The sequence below is a fragment of the Herpailurus yagouaroundi genome, unplaced genomic scaffold, assembly GCF_014898765.1.
Source record: "Herpailurus yagouaroundi ecotype Mexico unplaced genomic scaffold, PumYag 246, whole genome shotgun sequence".
In the NCBI taxonomy this organism is placed as follows: Eukaryota; Metazoa; Chordata; class Mammalia; order Carnivora; family Felidae; genus Herpailurus; species Herpailurus yagouaroundi.
The window spans coordinates 1,006,569-1,022,153 of record NW_024412463.1 but is presented as its reverse complement, the minus strand read 5'-3'; positions in this window follow the sequence as shown (position 1 = coordinate 1,022,153).

Sequence of the window (15,585 nt, the reverse complement as noted above, 5' to 3'; positions counted from 1 at the left end):
CACTCCCAGGGTGGATAAAGACGTGGCTTCTCCATCCCCACCAGGCCACCTCTCCTCTACTGTTCTGACCGTTCTGTTGCTTATCGGCTGTGTGACATCAGGCGAGTTGATTCATCTCCCAGGGCTTCTGCTGTTTCATGTGTACGACGAGAATACTAGTTGAAAAGGCTAACACGTACATAGTTTCCCATGTGCCACTTGGTGTAATCCTCGTGGTAACCCTTTGAGGCAAGTTCTGTTATTACCCCCACGGTGCATAGGTGAAAACTGAGGTGCAGAGAGAGGTCTGAGAAACTCACTCTTGTTCTGTAGAGCCTGGTCTTTAGGATCATTGCAAATAGACACTAAGTGGTACTTGTTAAGTGCTTAGAAAAAGGTCTATCACCGAATAAGTGTTCAATAGATATTAGTTGTTATTATGTCACTGCCCCGCTCATGTGTCTTTGGTAGGTCACCATTGTCCTCAGGAGACAGTTGAACTCAACACGGACTACAAGGTCAGGATCTGTTTTCTTCTCACCCTTCTATCTCCTTCCCCATTTACCCTTGTTCTCTGTCCTCCAGCCACCTGGCCTTCTCTCTATCCCTCCCCAAACCCTCACCTTCTCTGCCACTGGGCCTTTGCACGTGACATTTCCTCTTGCCTAAAACGCTGTACCCTCCTGCTCTTCTTTTACCTGGTTAGCCTCTAAGCACCTTCACAAGTCACATACAATGACACCTCTTTCAGGAGGCCCTGCTGGAATGGATTAAGTCCCCCTGGTCTATGCTCCCATAATTTTCAAAAATTTCCCTGAAGTAATGCTTTCCCCTTCTCGAATTACTTCATCAGTGTTGGTTTCTCCCCGTCAACCGTGAGCTCTTGGAAAGCAGAGAACTTTCCTGACTTCATCACTGTCGTGGACCTACGGCAGGCATTACAGACCTGCCTGCCTACTCTACCCCAATTCCTTTCTAAGGTTGCTTCCTACACAGTAAAGGCTAGAAAGTAACACAAAAACAAACAAACAAACAAACAAACAAACATAAAAATGAAAACTAAATAAACAAAACCAACAACAAAAAACCTTGCCCAGAAGTCCTTGCAATAGGAGTGACTTCTGTGGCCCAGGTTCCCCTGGTGAGCCTTAGAGGCAAAAACAAGCTGTGGGATGCCAAGTGGTGGCATTTTCAGGCAAGCACAGTGCCAGAAGTATCTGGTCTTTCTAGGGAATAGTGGGGGCGGGGGTGCTATCAGCCAATCCTCACCTCCCTAAGTCCTGAGCTGAGGTGGCAGGAGCAGTGGCAACATTTCTGTTGGACGAGTTCAGCAGTGAAGGTGTTTCTCCTGGATCGGGTGCTTCTGCCGGCACTGTTTGTGGTTGTTGAGCATCTAGGGTGCTACCTAAAACCTTTAACAAGTCCTTTTCTCCTAAAGCGGGTTCCAATTGACTCTACCGGCTTCCATTCAGAATGCCTTGCCCAAGCACTCAATAAATACTCATCGAATGAATGAATGAATGAATGGTGACCTCTTAGGAGTCTTCCTGTTCCTATTGCTTTTATGCCCAGAGGTAACGTCACAGGCCCTGGATGCACACTGTTCCTTCAAAGGTCAGGGACAGGAAGACTGCGTAGACTGTCTTATCACTGGCAGGACGGAACAGTGAGGTCTCACAGATTAAAGAGAGTCTGACGAGCAGGCTGGACTGTCTCCCCAGGGTGGGCGGGAGAGCTGGATGGAGCCTCAGAATGAATGCGCTCCGGGAAAGGCTGAAGTGTGGGAAGGAGGGAACAGGCAGGGTGGATCACCGAGCTGTCCCGGGGCCAGCCCAAGTGGGGTTTCTCTTCTTGGGGCCCTTCCTGCTTTGTACACCAGTGGGCCAGTGCACGTGCTGCTTGTCAGCTGAACAGCAGGTTGGAAAAATATAGTTACGACGCAAATATGTTCAAAGAATGCTTGAACCCTGTGTCCGCCAGAGCACTTTTGGCTGTGAGTGACAGAAAACCGATCTTGGGAAGCACTCTGGTTGGGTTCTCACAGAAGCCGATCCGAGTCAAGGATTTGTGTGTAATTTATTTAAGAGATGATCCCAAGGAGGATCCCTGGGGGGGGGGGGGACGCAGGAAATGAGAAAGGGAAGAGGAAGAAGGCAATGTGAAGGAAGTTACTGAGCAGGTAGTCACTCTGGGCGACGGAGGCTCAACCCCACTGTGGAACCCCAGGATTCGGAGTAGAAGAGTCCTCAGAATCTTCCACCTGAGGCTCCAGGGAGTAGGGGTATTTATCCACCAACTCCTGCCAGTCATTGGTTAAGGCTGCTCTCAGGGGAGGGTGAACCCTCCGACCTGTTTGTGCTAAATACATTCTAGACCTGTTTGTGCTAAATGCACGTGGGGACAAAGCCCTCAGACAGAGAGCACAGGGGTTGGGGACTGGCAACCATTAGGTCTTTGAGCCTCACAATGATGAATGCCAAGGGGGGATGTGGGCAGAGGACCAACATCGTCTGCCAGGGTGATGTAAACCAAAACAGAGCCATATGGGCTCCTGGAGAATAACATGTCCAAGGACACGCTGGCTAGATTCAGGTACAGCTAGCTAGATTCAGGGGTTCGTCAGTTATAGGAGCGGAGTCTCTCACTCACTTTGGAGCTGCAGGCCCTCGTCACACCCTTCTAGAACAGCAGAAAGAAAAACAAGGCAATGCCAGTGATTCCAGAACCCGAGGGCTGGCTCATTGGTCCACGTGGGATGCATGCCCATCCCCGAACCAATCCCTGTGGGCACAGGGATGCCGTGTTCATTGGCCAGCTTAGGGCACCTGGCCTCCCTGGAGCCGAGGATGGAGTTCATCCCATATGCCTCCCAGGGACAGGGAGTAGAGAAGGGGGTCCCAGGAAAATCAGGGTGCTGTTACCAGAGGACAGGGACTTGATTCTGAGTAGATAAAACCAAGAGGACAGATGTCGTCCAACACCCCCATCGCACCCTGTGCAGAGATGAGAACCACACTCCCTGCCCAAAGGTCACTCTTTCTGACAGCAGCAACCCTGCTTCTGTCTTAACCTATCTTTTCTCTAGAAGCCAGTGGCTTCTCAATAAACAGCATCTGTTTAACCATAACCCCTTTAGCGCCCTCCCAACCCAGCTGCTTCTCTCAATTCATGCCTTATGTGACTCTGATACCTATGTCCCTGCTTTTGTTAAATGCCTACACCCTCATTTCCTAGGCAGAGAAACTGAGAGGTTAAAAAAATGATGTAAGGGGCGCCTGGGTGGCGCAGTCAGTTAAGCGTCCGACTTCAGCCAGGTCAGGATCTCGCGGTCCGGGAGTTCCAGCCCCGCGTCGGGCTCTGGGCTGATGGCTCAGAGCCTGGAGCCTGTTTCTGATTCTGTGTCTCCCCCTCTCTCTGCCCCTCCCCCGTTCATGCTCTGTCTCTCTCTGTCCCAAAAATAAATAAACGTTGAAAAAAAAAATTTAGAAAAATGATGTAAGGCAGGGGGTGATGAACTTTTTCTGTGAAGAGTCAAATAGTAAATATTTCAGGCTTTGCAGACCACATAAAGCCTCTGTTGTGTATTCCTCTCCTTCTCCTCCTCCTTTCTTCAACCGTTTAAAAAAAAATTAACGTTTATTTATTTTTGAGACAATGCGAGAGACAGAGCATGAGCTCCAGACTCTGAGCTGTCAGCAAAGAGCCCAACACGGGGCTCGAACTCAAGAACTGCGAGATCATGACCTCAGCCGAAGTCGGATGCTCAACCAACTGAGCCACCCAGGCGCCCCTCTTCAACCCTTTAAATATATGACAACCATCCTTAGCTGCAAGGCCAACAGGCCACCGTTTGCCAATCCTAGGTGTAATGGAACGACATAGACTTGGTGGCCCAGAGGGTGGGCCCTGTCACTTTCCAGCCGGGTGATCTAGAGCATCTATTAACTCCCTCAACTATTTTTTAATGTTTACTTATTTTTTTTTTCAGCTCATGTCATTTTTTAAATTTTTTTTATTTATATATGAAATTTATTGTCAAATTGGTTTCCATACAACACCCAGTGCTCATCCCAAAAGGTGCCCTCCTCAATACCCATCACCCACCCTCTCCTCCCTCCCACCCCCCATCAACCCTCAGTTTGCTCTCAGTTCTCAACAGTCTCTTATGCTTTGGCTCTCTCCCACTCTAACCTCTTTTTTTTTTTTTTTCCTTCCCCTCCCCCATGGGTTCCTGTTAAGTTTCTCAGGATCCACATAAGAGTGAAACCATATGGTATCTGTCTTTCTCTGTATGGCTTATTTCACTTAGCATCACACTCTCCAGTTCCATCCACGTTGCTACAAAAGGCCATATTTCATTTTTTCTCATTGCCACGTAGTATTCCATAGTGTATATAAACCACAATTTCTTTATCCATTCATCAGTTGATGGACATTTAGGCTCTTTCCATAATTTGGCTATTGTTGAGAGTGCTGCTATGAACATTGGGGTACAAGTGCCCCTATGCATCAGTACTCCTGTGTCCCTTGGATAAATTCCTAGCAGTGCTATTGCTGGGTCATAGGGCAGGTCTATTTTTAATTTTCTGAGGAACCTCCACACTGCTTTCCAGAGCGGCTGCACCAATTTGCATTCCCACCAACAGTGCAAGAGGGTTCCCGTTTCTCCACATCCTCTCCAGCATCTATAGTCTCCTGATTTGTTCATTTTGGCCACTCTGACTGGCGTGAGGTGATACCTGAGTGTGGTTTTGATTTGTATTTCCCTGATAAGGAGCGACGCTGAACATCTTTTCACGTGCCTGTTGGCCATCCGGATGTCTTCTTTAGAGAAGTGTCTATTCATGTTTTCTGCCCATTTCTTCACTGGGTTATTTGCTTTTCGGGTGTGGAGTTTGGTGAGCTCTTTATAGATTTTGGATACTAGCCCTTTGTCCGATATGTCATTTGCAAATATCTTTTCCCATTCCGTTGGTTGCCTTTTAGTTTTGTTGGTTGTTTCCTTTGCTGTGCAGAAGCTTTTTATCTTCATAAGGTCCCAGTAATTCACTTTTGCTTTTAATTCCCTTGCCTTTGGGGATGTGTCGAGTAAGAGATTGCTACGGCTGAGGTCAGAGAGGTCTTTTCCTGCTTTCTCCTCTAGGGTTTTGATGGTTTCCTGTCTCACATTCAGGTCCTTTATCCATTTTGAGTTTATTTTTGTGAATGGTGTGAGAAAGTGGTCTAGTTTCAACCTTCTGCATGTTGCTGTCCAGTTCTCCCAGCACCATTTGTTAAAGAGACTGTCTTTTTTCCATTGGATGTTCTTTCTTGCTTTGTCAAAGATGAGTTGGCCATACGTTTGCGGGTCTAGTTCTGGGGTTTCTATTCTATTCCATTGGTCTATGTGTCTGTTTTTGTGCCAATTGTTTACTTATTTTGAAAGACAGAGACAAAGTGTGAGCAAGGGAAGGTCAGAGAGAGGGAGACACAGAATCTGAAGCAGGCTCCAGGCTCTGAGCTGTCAGCACAGAGCCCACGTGGGGCTCAGACCCACAAACCACGAGATCATGACCTGAGCCACCCAGGCGCCCCTTAATTTCTTTTTTTAATCTTTCTTGGAACTGTGTGGGTGTCAGTGCTCCAGGGCCAGGAAGGCACGGCTCCACGGGGCGGGACCCCGGGCTTCCTTCACCGTGCCGTTCTTTCATCCCTAAAGAGGCATCCTCATCTACAAGGTCCGGGATGGCTCCCCAATACTATGGCTGTCATCTCAGCCAGAGGGAAGGGGTACAGTGGAAGGAAGAGCATCGACCATTCTTTGGGAAAGGTAGGACCCGGAAGCTGGTCTTGCGGCTGTGTGGGAGAAGAGCTTCCCATTGGCTGTAATTTGATCACGTGGCCCCACCTCACTGCAAAGAAGGCTGGGATATGTGGTGAAGCCGTGGGAAGCCATGTGTCCAGCTAAAAACCCTTTGTTCTGTTGATAGTGGCGAGAAGGCAGGAACGTACTGAGGATCATTTGTAATCTTGACCCAAAGCATCTGACTCAGAGAAACCCTACAAAAGATAACTGTTATTGTTACTGTCCCTTCTTTGAAAAACTCAGTAGGTGTATTTGAAAGATGCTCATCCATGCTGGGCTCCGATACCACCCTGCATTGGACTTTGGAGTCAATATAGTCAAGTTTAAATCTTTATTGTTCTGCCTTTCTAGACTGTATGGCCTTGGAGAAGTTACTTACCTCTCTGAATCCTGGCTTCATCGTCATCTGTCAAGCAAGGATAAAGGTATATTACTCATTCAGGGGCTGGGAAAATCAAATTAAGCTCAAGAACAATGTTCAGCCCAGGTAGAGTGTTCAATAAACGGTCATCTTATCAATAAGAAACATGCATGGTGGGTAAGAAAATGACCTCAGAGATCAGACAGACCCGAGTTCAAATGTAGACTCTTCACTTCGTAGCTGAACAGATTGTTTAAGCTCTCTGTGCCTTAGTCCTCTCATCTGTGAAATGGAAACAATGATGATTGCAGCCACGTAATGGCTTTGAGGCTCCAAGGAATGGCTTGGTGCACTGAAACCAGCCAAGCAAAGTTATTAGGTTCCCACCCCCACTTTGAGCTTGTGGAGGAAGAGGTGAGGTCAAAAGTTTGTTGCTGCAAACATACTGTGGTGCAAAGAAGTAATATACAAAAGAATTATGTGCTGTATGATGCCATTATGGGAAGTTCAAAAGCAGGCAAAAATAATCATTGGTGTTGGAAATCAGGGTCATGGTTTCTGGTGAGGGTGGTGGCAGGGACTGGAAAGGGGCTTCTAAGGGACCAGGAATGTCCTGTTCCTTTGTCTAGGGGCTGTTACCCTAGTGTGTTGCCTTTGTGCAAATGTCACTTAGGTGTGCGTTTTTCTGTGTGTATGTTACATTTCAATAAAGAGTTTCCTCCAGAAAGTATCTGTGGTGTATCAGAAGCCGTTAGTGGGCAACCCTCCTTACCAGCCGCTGCAGTTTCTGTTTCATCCTGAGGTACAGGCGTCAGCTTCCCCGAATACCCAACTTGGCTCCCACCCCTGGAGCCTCTGGCCACAAAATTCCCCTTCCCCCTGTGATGTGGCCTGATTACCACATCCGGGTCCAGTCTGGTGCCAGCCAGCCTGACTGCCCGCATTATCAGCCCCTGCACTGTGGGACAGACTTGTTTAGACAGGGAAATTTCAATAAGTCACTGTGAACAGCAGTGAGATCACTGATCTCACGAGTGGGATTAGTGCTGTCCATTCTTTATTTCATTAATTCAAACCCTTTTTGGGTATCCAATAAGCATGTGGCTGTAGGCACGTTTGTGTTTGGTACAAAGGTGCTTCATTCATTTATTCATCCATGCAATAAATATCAACTGAACCAATAAATATCAACTTACCAGGCACTGTGCTAGGTACTGGGGGCGTCTCTGTGTTGAAGCAGAGGTGGTCCCTGCTCTCTCAGAGCTGATTTGTTAATGAAGGTTTAGATGGTGACCAGAGCTATGGAGAAAAATTAAGCAGAGATGGGGATATGGAAGGCAAGACATAGTCGGGTTGCGGTGGGATTGCAACTTTTGTTCAGGAACGCCTCCTTGAGGAGGTGATGTTTAAGCAAAGACTTGAAGGAGAGAGTATGGGCCATGTGAGGATGTGAAGAAAGAACTTTCTAGCAAGAGAAGAGAGCAGGGAGCTGAAGTCAGAGAAGTTGCAGGGTGCAGATCCCCCGGGTCTTTGTGGGCCAAGGGGAGGATTTCAGCTTTTCCTCTGAGTGAGATGGCAGCTATTAGAGGGATTTCAGCATGGAAGGGATGTGGTCTGATTCTATCTTAACTTCAGCTACTGGTTTGAGAATAAGTTTTTAAGAAAAAAGCAAGGAGACCAATAAGGAGGCTGCTGGAACAATCCCGATGAGAAATGAGAGTGGTTTGGCTCGAAATGGTGTCAGCAGAGAAGTGTTGATACTGGATGTGTTTTGAAGGTGGTACCAAAAAGACTGAGGTTGACGTGGATGTGGAGGTCTTGGCTGAAGACATACATCCAGGATGTCAGTGTTGAGGTGCTATTTCGAGCCAGGAAACAGCAGGAGAAGATGCCTGAGGACTGAGGTGTGGGGCACATCCAACATGATCAAGGTCAGAGACATGAGGAAAAGCAGCAAAGTAGCATGAGCAACCATCGCTAAAAGTATACTTACCCATCGTTGTTAAAATAAAAGCTAACCTCGGAAACGACTGTACCACGATGGGATAGACTCCAAGATAAATCTTTACAAGAAAACAAAACAAACAAAACTAAAGTGGAGGAATGTGTAGATTTATGTGAACAAAAATATACATAATATTTTAAAACCATCCCAGACTGATTCAGGCAAAAATGATCAATGAATGCTTCATCTGAGAGCTCAGAGAAATTTATGAGGAACAAAATATTTCATTGGTGTCCCCTAATCAGATTATGTATCAGTTTTAAGGAGAACTATGCCTTCAAAATCAACGTCAAAACCAACATCATCAAGGAGAGGAGAGGGGCATCATGTCGCTCCACATGTGACTCCCTGAGAAAAATACAAACCACTTAAACCACATTTCAGCCGGGGATGCATAACCTGAATCAAAATGGAACAGACTGTATTTTCCAAAGATGGTCACACCAATATTTATTGCACCCCAAATGCTTTGCTTATAAAGTGACATTGGCATACCTCCTCCAGAAGTGGAGTCCACGTTCCCTGCCCTTGAACCTATGCAGAACACAGTAGTTTCTTCGACTAATAGAAAACAGTCAAAGAGCCAGTGCATGACCTCCAAGACTAGGTCATAAAAGGCAATATGGCTTCCTCCATTCTGTCTCTCTTACTTGGATGCTCGTCTTTTCATCCCAGCCACCGTATTGTGAGGAAGCTCAGGACACACGGAGATGCCCTGTGTGGATGTCCAGACCAACAGCCTAGCTAAACCCCAGCTAGCAGCCAGCATCAACAGACAGGTGAATGAATAAGTCTCATATTATTACAGACTTCACCACCATGCTCTTTCTGAATACAGGATTCTGAATTCCTGTCCTGTAGGAATTTGGGATAATTTGTTACAAAGCAATGTTAAGCAGACTAATCCTCAATGAGGAACATTCTATGCAATACTGGGCTGGTAATCTTCAAAAATGTTAATGTCACAGAAGACAAAGAAAGGCTGAGGAATCATTCCAGATTAGAGAAAACTAAAGAGACATAATAACTAAGTGCAAAACATGGTCTTGAGCTGGATCCTGTCCTAGAGGGAAATAATAATGATGTTAAAGGACATTACTGCAATAGATGACAAAAATGGGAATATGGATCGTAGATTAAAGTGTTGTATCAAAGTAAGTTTCCTGAATTTGGTAACCGTGTTTACTTAGTTACAGAAAATAATATCCTGTTTTAGGAAGTATGTGCTGAAATTTTAAGGGGTAAATGGTGCATAATGTATGTAATCTATTCTCAAATGGTTCAGGAAAATAAATATTAATAATGAATACATATATTCACATGAAGAAAGAGAGGATGATAAAACAAACATGGCAAAATATTTTAAAAATTGGTGAATCGGGGGGAGGGTGCCTGGGTCGCTCAGTCAGTTAAGCAGCCGAGCTCAGGTCATGATCTCACAGTTTGTGAGTTTGAGCCCCACGTCGGGCTCTGGGCTGACAGCTCAGAGCCTGAAGCCTTCTTGGGATTCTGTGTCTCCCTCTCTCTCTGCCCCTCCCCTGCTTGTGCTCTGTTGCTCTCTCTCTCTTTCTCAAAAATACATAAACATTAAAAAAATTTTTTTTAATTAGTGAATCTGGGTAAAGTGTATACTGGAAGTCTTAAAATTATTCTTGTAACATTTCTGTAAATTTGAAACTATTTTTTGCAACCCATAATAGTGGTTGTGTCGGGGGAGGGGAAATGGGTGGGGAAAGGAACAAGGAAGAAGAGAACCCACTTTTCAACCTTTTGTACTTTTTAGAGATATCACCTAGCCAAATAAACCAGTAAAAAGTGAAACATAACACGGGGCGCCTGGGTGGCACAGTCGGTTAAGCGTCTGGCTTCAGCCAGGTCACGATCTCGCGATCTCGCGGGATCTCGCGATCTCGCGGTCCGGGAGTTCAAGCCCCGCGTCAGGCTCTGGGCTGATGGCTCGGAGCCTGGAGCCTGTTTCCGATTCTGTGTCTCCCTCTCTCTCTGCCCCTCCCCCGTTCATGCTCTGTCTCTCTCTGTCCCAAAAATAAATAAAAACGTTGAAAAAAAAATTAAAAAAAAAAGTGAAACATAACAGAAGTTCCTTTATTAGACACTTGTTTTAGGGAGTGTGTGAAGTCAATTACGTGCTTGAGATGATTCCCATTTCTTCCTTTTAATGAGGCCCATTGCTTGGAGGAGGAACCTGAGGCTCAGAGAAGGCAGGTGATTCACCAGAATCAGAAGTTATATAACCCAGGTCAGTCTCATTTCAAAGACCTTGAAGTCAGTCGGGCAGGACCTTTGCCTTTAAGGAGAGGAGATTTCGCAAAAACTTTTTCATTGTTTAAATGAAAGAATAAAGGAAGGAAATAAAAAAGCATATGGCTCTTAGCCCTGTGGGTGTGCATTGTCCATTGTGAAAATCCAGGGTGTAGCTATTTGACCAATTAGTCATTCAACAGACATTTATTGAAAATCATTATTGGGCCCAAAGGCAGGTTTACCACGATTTACCGGTACTGGGAGGTGTTAAGAGTTCTAGAATGTTCTGGGGTCACTGAAGGGCAGCTAGGGTACAGTCAGGAAGCATTTCTCTTAAAATTGCCTAAAGAGATCTCAGAAGAAAGGGTCCTGACTCTCCAAGTGTCCAATAACTCGAGATGAGCTATTTTTTCTTTGTCAATAAATACTTTCTTATTTCATATTTACAGCTTTGTATTCCTTTTCTAAAACTGCATGAACTTCAGAGCCCATCACCACCAAGAGTCAGAGAGGGAGCTTCCAGGGATGGGGTTGAGCAATTACAGAACAATGACAGATACTCTGCTGGGGGAGGTCAAGGCGCCGTGGACACTCTTGAGCCAGTCACCCGTGAAGTTTCAGGGTTGTCTCTTCCTCTGTCTTCACGGTTGCCTTCAAACTCCTACTCGATCGATATTTTTAGTATCTGCTTTCCTGCTGTCCCCCAAAGTGACATGGGTAACTGGAGATGGTTTAGCAGTGCGTGTGTGATAGTAACAGGTAATGTAATGACTGCTCATCGTGTGGGAGGCACCCCTGTAAGCACGTCCCTGAATTCATCTCATTTATACCTCAGAACGGGCCTGTGAGGGACACAGGACTGTTAGCTCCATTTTATAGGTAGTGAGGCATTGAAAGGTTTAGTACTTTGCCAAGGTCACAGAGCTCGCAAGTGGAGGAAGCAGGAGTCAAACCTGGGTTGTGGGTCCTTGATCCCGCAGTACTGTGAGCATCTGTGGCTTGCACCTGCCCAGAACCCCAACCATCTTTTGAGGACCCTCTTGCCCCCACTTCTGACCATGTGGTCTGAGTGGGGCTGACCATACTTTTGACTCTAGGATGGGTAGTGTCACCTAGCCCCAGGCCCTCGGAGCAACAGATTGTCCTGGTCATAGCGAGTAGTTCAAAGGTGATCCCTGCCAGGCCAATGAGAACCCTCCCCCAAACCTTTACTGAAGCTGTGCAGTACTTCCCAGGGTGGCGGGGATGTTTAAGAGTGAGGCAGCCTGGGGTGACCAAGGCCTTCTCTTTGAAAGGAAAGGCAACTGAGGCAGATCTGAGCGTGACAAGGCCCATGGACCTTTCTGGAGCTCCTGGATGTAGCCAAACCTGAAATGTCTGTGAGCTTTTCCGTTCTACCTCTTTCCCCCTTTGTTGGTCAAGTACATAGTAGCAGATACTCAAACAGGGGCCGTGGTCATAACCATAGCCCTTCCTGTCACACTTGTTTCTTTAACAGCTTTATTGAGGTATCATTCGCGTACAACCCAGTTCACCCATGGCAAGTGTACTCTTCAGTGGTTTTTTATATATTCAGAGCTGCACAGCCATCACCCCACAAAGAGCATTTTCATCACCCTAAAGAGAAACCTCGCACCATTATCAGTTGATGTGGGAAACAAAGGCATGAAGGAAATGGCAGATAAAATTAAATTTCCAGCCCATTGACAAATACTAGAGGCGGGCAGAGTAAACCGGAATGATTTGCCAGAGGGAAACACAACCTGAGCTTGACAATGGCTAGGCTTCCTGTAGCCTTGAGTCTTCTTCAGTACATGAAAATCTCTTTGGAAACTTCCCCTGGACTTTACCTCCCCCAACTCCCAAGCATATAACCAGTCTCTCTGCAGGGTCTGGGGCAGCTCTTTCTGCCCACGGATCCTGTCCCCGTGCTTTAATAAAATCACTTTTTGGGGGCGCCTGGGTGGCGCAGTCGGTTAAGCGTCCGACTTCAGCCAGGTCACGATCTCGCGGTCCGTGAGTTCGAGCCCTGCGTCGGGCTCTGGGCTGATGGCTCAGAGCCTGGAGCCTGGAGCCTGTTTCCGAGTCTGTGTCTCCCTCTCTCTGTGCCCCTCGCCCGTTCATGCTCTGTCTCTCTCTGTCCCAAAAATAAATAAATGTTGAAAAAAAAAATCACTTTTTGCACCAAAGACGTCTTCGAGAATTCTTTCTTGGCCGTTGGCTCTGGATCCCACGGACACTCACCATCACCCCAAAACATCATCATCAGTAACTCCCCATTTCCCTTCAACCCCCCAGCCCAGCCCAGCCCAGCCCCAGGCAATCACTAATTTACTTTCCATCTCTCGAGAATTGCCCATTCTAGACATTTCATATAAATGGAATCATAGAATACGTGCTTCTTTGGGTCTTTCCTTCACTTAGCATGTTTTTAGGATCCATCCATGTTATAACATGTATCTCCTATGAATAGACCACTTTATTTATTCATTCATTCATTTATTTATTTATATTACTTTTTTGGATTTTTAAAAATTTATTTTTTAATTTACATCCACGTTAGTTAACATCTAGTACAATAATGATTTCAGGAGTAGATTCCAGTGATTCATCCCCTATGTATAACACCCAGTGCTCATCCCAACAAGTGTCTTCCTTATGATACTTACCCATCTAGCCCATCCCCCCACCCAACACCCAGCCAGCGACCCTCAGTTTGTTCTCTGTATTTAGGAGTCTCTTATGTTTTGTCCCCCTCCCTGTTTTTACATTCTTTTTGCTTCCCTTCCCTTACGTTCATCTGTTTTGTGTCTTCAATTCCACATGAGTGAAGTCATATGATATTTGTCTTTCTCTGACTAATTTTGCTTAGCATAACACCCTCTAGTTCTATCCACGTAGTTGCAAATGGCAAGATTTAATTCTTTTTGATCACCAAGAAATACTCCATTATACACACACACACACACACACACACACACACATATATACACACCACATCTTCTTTATCCATTCATCCATCGATGGACATTTGGGCTCCACACTTTGGCTCTTTGGACATTTCCATACTGTGGTGACTGTTGATAGTGCTGCCATAAATGTTGGGGTGCATGTGCCCCTTCAAAACTCTTGGATAAATACCTAGTAGTGCAATTGCTGGGTCATAGGGTAGTTCTATTTTTAGTTTTTTGAGGAACCTCCTTCCTGTTTTCCAGAGGGGCTGTAGACCACATTTTTTGAAATTCATTCATCAGCTGTTGAACATTTAGGGTTGTTTCTACTTTTGGCTACGATAACACCGCTCTAAAGCTACACGCGCATGTTTTTGCGTGGACATACATTTTCCGTTCTTGGGTTTGCACCTGGGAGTGGGGTTGCTGGGTGCTATGGTCAATAATGCTATGTTTCACCTTTGCAGGAAACGCCAAACTGTTTTCCAGAGGCTGCACCATTTTTCATTCCTCACAGCAGCATATGTTGCTGTATGACTCTGGCAAGTTGTTTCAATTCTCTGGGCTTCGGTTTTCCCATTTCTAAATTGGGGATGCACCGCAGCGAGGATGAAAGAGAGCTCATGCATGTGAGATTTGGGGCAAGTCTCCTCAATCCTGCTCTCATCTGGGAAGTGGAGACAGCCAAAGCGTTTCCCTTATAATGTTCTTCTGAGGAGGAAAGAAGCCTGAGCTGTTAGGGACAGCTCAATGAAAGGTGGTTGCAGGGGCACCTGGGTGGTTCAGTCTGTTGTGCAATTGACTCTTGATTTCGGCTCAGGTCATGATCTCACGGTTCATGGGGTCAAGCTCTGTGTTAGGTTCCATGCTGACAGCCTGGAGCCTCCTTGGGGTTCTCTCTCTCCCTCTCTCTATGCTCCTCCCCTGCTTGTGCTCTCTCTCTCTCTCTCAAAATAAATAAATAAACTTAAAAAAAAAAAGGCGGTTGTAGACCTGCTTATAATGTGATTCTCCTCTTTCCAACTGAACAAAAAATTTGCGTGAACATCTGTGTGCTATGCATCCGGTTTGTGTCGTATGTATTAATCCTCCCTTGATTTTCAAGTTGGAGTTCCTTTGCCTTACGAAACTCTGGAAGAGTTGTTGTCTAATCTGTGACAATCAGCTGACATTCAGGAACCCACAGAGTGGATCAATGGGGCGATGTGGTCTCCTGATGGATGACACATTTTCAAGATATAGAAGCTGTGCCAAACTTGAAGCCGGGGAGTGTGAATATCCCATGACTGAGTCACGGTCCTGGGACTGGGATGGGGGTGGAGAGGTGGAGGGGAGGGGCCCGGCTAAAATTGCAATCCCCCCCCCCCCCAGGCATCCCGTCTTTCTCTCTGACCTCATCACTTCCTCTCCCTCTCCCTCTCCCTCCTCCCACACTAAATCACTCACGATTTCTGGAATAAGCAATGTTCTCCGCAACTTCGTACATGCTGTTCCCTCTACCAGATGCGCCCTTTCTGCTTCTTTTCTCCCTGTCAGCTTAGAAGTCAACTTCTCCTGGAAACTTTCAGTGGTGGGGATCTTTTACCTTGACCTCGCAATGTTGATTTCCTCGGGATCAGAAAACAGCATCTCAATTTCCCATCGGGGAACCACTCCCTCCCCTACACTTATCTATAGGGTTGTGGTATGAGCTCCCCCACCCCCAGCTCTTTGGGTGAGCCTGGCCAATCAGCATATTCCATCCCCCTGGCCCTGGTGATTGGCTCCTGGATGGGCATGTATGCCTGCAACAAAGAACACTTGAGTTGGCTTTGGAATTGCTGCTGGCCATCTTTGCCAACAAGTGCAGAAAGCCTGTCTGAAAGTAGATCCAAAACAGAGGAAACCAGAGCTGAAAGATGGAGAGAGAGAACGAGAGAGATGAAGGAAACAGAGATGTAGATTTTGACATCATTTGAGCCCCTAGATCTAGTCATGTGTGAAGGCAATTGTATGTCACGATTTCTCATAAACCAGTGAATTGCCCTCCCTTTCTTTATTTTTTTTTCCACTTTTTATTTTTTCACTAGTTAGTGGGTATTCTGTCACCTGACGAATACTCTCTGGACCCGAGCACACCCTGGGCTGGAGTGGGTACCCTTTTGGACTTTCACAAGACACCCTTTTTCTCCACTTTCTTTGC